The sequence below is a fragment of the Sarcophilus harrisii genome, chromosome 2, assembly GCF_902635505.1.
Source record: "Sarcophilus harrisii chromosome 2, mSarHar1.11, whole genome shotgun sequence".
Taxonomy (NCBI): domain Eukaryota; kingdom Metazoa; phylum Chordata; class Mammalia; order Dasyuromorphia; family Dasyuridae; genus Sarcophilus; species Sarcophilus harrisii.
This window is the reverse complement of record NC_045427.1, coordinates 432507169-432513168: the sequence shown is the minus strand read 5'-3', so window position 1 is coordinate 432513168 and position 6000 is coordinate 432507169.

Here is a 6000-nt window from a genome sequence, read left to right as displayed (position 1 = left end):
TTGGTTGATTAGTGAATAACCAGACTAACTGGACACGGTTGTACGGTTGTCACTTTTGGGGTGCCTTTTTCTTGGGGTATGGGTTGGTTTGGTTGATTAGTGAATAACTGGACACGGTTGTCACTTGGGGTGCCCTTTTTGGGGGTGCCATTTGCTTGGTTGATGAGTGGCCTACTGGATGTGGAGGTCGCTACTGGAGTGTGAAATACAGAATACTGGACAAGGTAAAAGACTTTTTCTTTCTTATCTTGTGGTGAACACTGCAGACATCAAGACTGCAGTGGTTGTTTGGAGCTCTTGGGAGTTCTGGCACAATTCTTTAGGAATTGTTGTGGCTCTGTCTCTAAAAAGAGATACGAGGGAGTCTGCAAAGATTGGGAAAGCTAAGTTTTTATTTGTCTGCAATCTAGACACTCTGCTGCCTCAAACTCTTTTCCTGGAGCAGATGCTTTGCTTGAGGAAACTCTTTCTGTCCAACCCTTTTCCAGAGACAAAGGCCCGTCCTTTGCATCTCGATGCATTTCTAAGAGAGGTCCTCCCACTTCTTCCATCGAGTGGGAAGTATATACATTTGAAAACGGGACTCAGTTTCCCTGGTTGGGTCATCCTGTGTTAGAGTAATGCTGGCCCCTCCCACTTTTGCATGTTCAGGGGGCTATCTACAAAGACTGGGGGTTTTAAAAACGCCATTGGTTTGGCTTTAAGGTTAGTGCCCTACTGAATGTTGTAATTGTGCAGACTAAGTGTGATCAGTGTTCTGTATGTCTTGTATGTTATTAGACAGTCTAGTTGTGCTCTGTGTTCTATGTGATTTTTGTGAAATTGTTTGTAATTTGTTTGTCTGTTTTGGTAACTTAAGAGCTCTGTTAAATTTAAGAACAATGATCAAATTTGGGAATTGGTTATTTCAATACTGAACTCCAGCTGGTGAAAACATTTGATTAGGAATTTAAAGATGATTCTAAATTTGGGAAATGAATTGGTTTTTCCTTAAGTATAAGATCTTAAAGGAACAATAGCTTGTTAAAGAAGTTCTGTTAACTTGCCTGAAAGAGGTCATGTGCCTCTAATTTTACCTAAAGTATATAACAAGGACTTTTCTGAAAGTTTCAACTATGGCCAAGTTGGACCTTAGGAGAAGTCCATTGGGAATAATGGCCACATGGGGCCAGAAGGAGAGAAAGAAACTATGTTGTTTTATTATTTGAAATGAGATAGAAATGGATTATATACTTTAAATCCAGCTCTGCTGGACATGTGGGTTTTAGGGGATTCCCCCACCCACCCACTGATTTCTGCTACTTTAAATGTTGGGTGGGGTAGGGATCTTTTGTAAAGATTTAAACTTGCCCCCCACTGCTGCCACTTCAGCTATAGAAGCACCTAGTTAGCCTGGAATGACTTTGCTTCCCACCCTTGTGGAGTTGGGGGAAGGGTAGTCACATGGAATTCAATTCTTCCCCCCTTCCTCTAAACTGTTCCAGACCTTTTAAAAGCAGCAAACTGAGAAGGTTATGGTAAATATCTGTTTAGGATTTGTTACTAGAGGCAAAATATCTTGGGTTTGTAGTTAATATGCACTGCATTTTTTCCCTCCTGTAACTGATTTCTATAATGGTCAATAAGAAATTGTTAATTCAATTATGTCATACCTTGCTGTTTCCAATCTGGTTATGTATAATCACTATATCCTAAATGCTTGAGCAACTAAGTATTTGGTCTGGTCATCTATTGGTTACTAAATATTGTGTCTGGATATTCAAGTTTTTTTTAAGGTTTTTAACTAATGAGAGGCCACATCTTGTAGCAGTCCTTGTGGACCAGTATTTCTATCTCAGACTGTTCTAACTTTTCTTTGTTAGATTTGCTTTTATTTCTAGATATATTGACTTGCTTCTTGGACCTAGATCAAACCTTTGTTTGTCAGCTTGCCACACTACAGACACCCATCCCCCTCCTGGACTGAGCATCGTCCCTGTTTAGCATGAAGAAGCAATTGACAGCCATCGTCCACTTTTCCTGATGTAATTTGGACTGATGGGGGGGGGAGTGGGAAAGTGGTCGACTTGTTAGAATTTTCACTGTATTACTTTGCTGTGTTTAAGACTTGGAATGGAAATTGTTAAACTTGTGTAATTATTGCTGTTATGTTTGATGGACTTTTAGTCTATTATGTATATGCATATATGTATGATTTATATGTGGGATGGTCATTTGATGATTCCTTTCCAAAAGAAAAAAAAAAGGAGGAGAAGAAATAGGAAATTGGGAAAACCGATGTAATGGGCTGAGGTTTGAGTTGATGCAATGAGGTCCCAACTATGTGAGGCTAAATAGTAATTGGGCTATACTCTATTAATATACATGATTGGATAAAGAATGGTCCCTGCCCACTCTCCGTGCAAGTCCTGATGTGTTGTATAGGAAATGACGATTTTGGTGGGTGGAGGCAGAGAGAGAGACAGGAAGAGAAGCTGGGAGAGATTGGGCCTGGGTTTTAGACTCCGAGCTGCTGGTTGTGTGGCTGCTGGTCGAGCTAGCTTCTTGACTCAGCTGCACACATTGCTAAGGCCGATTTTCTTCCACCTCCGATCCTTCTTCACTGAGAATAAAGACTGACGATTTTCCCCTAACCTGAATTCCTGACTCCTGCTGATTTAAAAATACACGATCTTCACAAACTGGTATCTTGCTAGTTCAGATTTAATTGGAAGTCCTTTACTCCTTGCTTAAATTTACTAGACTACGATTTGCTGGTTGTGCTTTAACTTGGAAATCCCTTATTCTGTTGGAATTGCCCTGGCAGACTCAGTTTTGGGAGATTATTTTTTAGAAACAACCAGAAATTGGATACCTGTTTTGGAACTGGCAGTCTTTCTGAGGTGTTTCTCCACTCCTGTTACCCCAGGTCCTTAATTAGTAGTTCAGCTTACTTAAAAGGACCTTGTTGATATCGAGACCTCTAAAAGTTTGGGGTTGCCTGTCTTGGTCTTACTGTGCAGAAATCTGTATTCTAGTGGCAGCCCTGTTTGTTCCTCTGGGCAGGACAGGTGGAGCCACTCCAAGCCTCACCCTCCTCCCCTGGAGCCGGCCCTCTGAATGGGCAACACAACTGCCTTGAGCCCTGCTGCTCTCCATAAGCAGAGGCCGAGTCATGCACAAATGACCACAGCTGTCCATATGCTCCCCAACTGCAGAGGATATGCCAATTGATTGTCAGAAATAATTGAAATAAGGAACTTTGTGTATTGCTGATTAACTCCGGGGTTATCAGAGAAAGACTTGACCTTACCATAAGTCCTTGCATTGGTCTAGCTTTATTTTGATTTTTATTTACTTCACATACGGTTGTTCAAATTATGGTGCTAAGGCCTTCTAGAAGAAGGGAATTCAAAGATTTGAATAGTTCCAAGAGAAAAAGGGGGGAATGTTATGCCAAAGTCCCCTTTTAATGGGGTAACCAGTTCGTCCAATTGTCCTATTTCGTAATTCTGCCTTAGGTTATAAAGTCCCCTCTTAATGTTTGAGATAAAGGTTTTATAGACATTCCTTAATGTTTGATAAGATAAAGGTTTATCCATTTCAGATGTCATTAGAATATCAGTAATGTCATTGTTCTTGTTGTTCCATAAAAAGCTTGCTGCCCCATACTCGGGGCTAGACTCTTTGAGATGATAGTCTTGTCTAGCCCTGGGATCAACATGGATGCATTGGTCCCAGTATTTCTCTCCATTTAATAAATTATTGAATTGGTCTCTAATCTCTCTCTTGCTCAGTTTCTTCAGCATTACAGAAGAAAAGACTAGAGAAAATCTAGTCAGGAAGATATTACTATTGTCTAGAAGAGAAGAAATGAAGGCCTTAAATTAAGCAGTGAAAGTGAAATGGAGGGGATCAATGTAAGTTATACTTTGACTATAAAAATGACATGATCCACTAGCAGGGAGAGAAAGAGGGTGAAGTCATTGACTTTACTGGGATAATGTAACTATTTTCAGGAGATGGAAAAATTGGGGGAGAGGCAGGTTTATGGCTATGAGGAAGCAACAACCTTGAGATAAGAGATCAATCCTGAAAGAGCAAGAATAGGACCCAGAAAGATCTAACTTTTCACCAGGGATAAATATTATTTCTGACTGAATATACCACTGGTGCCCCCACAGATGATCTGAAAGCAATTAGCATGACCATCTAGTATCTTTTATTCTGGGTACTCAGCCTGAGAAGTGTGGATCTTTTTTAGTCTTTGTGTATCTTTCTTTTGTATTGATGAATATCCATTCCTACAAAACAAACAAACAAACAAACCCAACAATTTACTTGGAAGTCCACATGGACACTATTCCCAGTTCCTTGTACTGCTTCCTTATCTTGGCTTGAAACTGTCCCTGTCCCTGCCACCCCCTACATTTTCTCTCAGAAAAGGGCAAAGTCAACAGGCCACCTAGTAGTCTTAGAAGAGAGAATAATCCTGTTCTTGTTTACTTTTAAAGCGGTCTGCTTTTCTTCCCTATCCTCAAAGTGCATGTGTGTTCATGTGTGCACACACAAAGAGCCATAAATACACATATGCATGCTAGATTGAGAATCTGTAGACCAGGGTTCATTGATTAGCTCTCATATCTTAAAGAAAAGGTATTAATTGGCTAGAAACCCAATAAGAATTCCTGGAAGAGTAAAAGAAAGAGATGAGTGGTAGAGGAAAAAATTGAGAATGATGCAAGAAAATTATAAAAAGAGAATTAACAACTTTTCTTTAAGGCTTTGCTTGTAGTTATTTTCACATTGTGATCTTCCTCTGAGTTTGTGTTTTGGTCTTTTCTGCCACCATGGTATCTTCCCTCGATATTTTGCTGTCTGTTTCTCTAGAATTTAATTTGAAGCATAATTTTAAAGATATTTGAAAGGGAGTGTTGACAGAGTTAGACTGAGACCTCTACTCCACCTTGTTCTGCCTCCTCAATGCAGGAATTCTTAATCTGAAGTCTATGAACTTTTATTTTTTAATGTTTAATTTGTTTCCTTTGTAACCACATGTATTTCATTTTATTAATTTAAAAACTGTATCCTAAGATGGGTCCCAAAGGCTTGCCAAAGGGATTTGTGACACACACACACACATACACACAAAGATTAAGAACTCTTAATGACGATGGTGTATCTCTTTCAATTTATGGACCCAAAGAATTTCAGTAGCCTCCCCAACGTCGTGCATCTTATGTAATGTCGAAGAAACTGAGCAAGACAAGAGATGAGAGACCAATTCAATAGTTTATTAAATGGAGAGAAATACTGGGACCAATGGATCCATGTTTGATCCCAGGACTAGATGAGACTATCATCTCAAAGAGTCTAGTCCCGAGTAACCACACAGCAGGCTTCTTTACAGGATAACAAGAACAATGACATAGTGGGGGAGGCACCTAGGTGGGGTTAACCTAATGGTGGGGGAGGTCCCTAGGATGACACAATGGAGGGGGGTTACTGATATTCTAATGACATCTAAAATGGACAAACCTTTATCTTGTCAAACATTAAGAAAGAATGTCTATAACCTAAAGATATAAAACCTTTATCTCAGACATTAAGAGGGAAAGGTTATAACCTGAGGCAGAATAACTAAATAGGACAATTGGAGAAACTGGGTCATGACATTAAAAGGGAACTTTGGCACAACACTTATAAATATCAGAATTGCATCTTCAGTTCAGATCCTGTGATTCTAAGAAGCAGTCTTTCTACTATGTTATACCATATCTGATGAACTATTCCTCTTCTAATTTCCCAACCTTACTTGCATCATTCCCTAGCTCCTCAGGGTTTTTATTTGCTTTCTCTCAGTCTGTTGATGACAGAGGAACATTTTAATTTAGAGAACATTGAGAGTCAGAAGGGATTTCAGAAATGATCCTTACTTCTATTTTATGTTATTTAATTTTTTGAAGTTAATTTATTTTATTTTTAAAAATTTATTTAATATTTTCCCAGTTTTAAAACAAT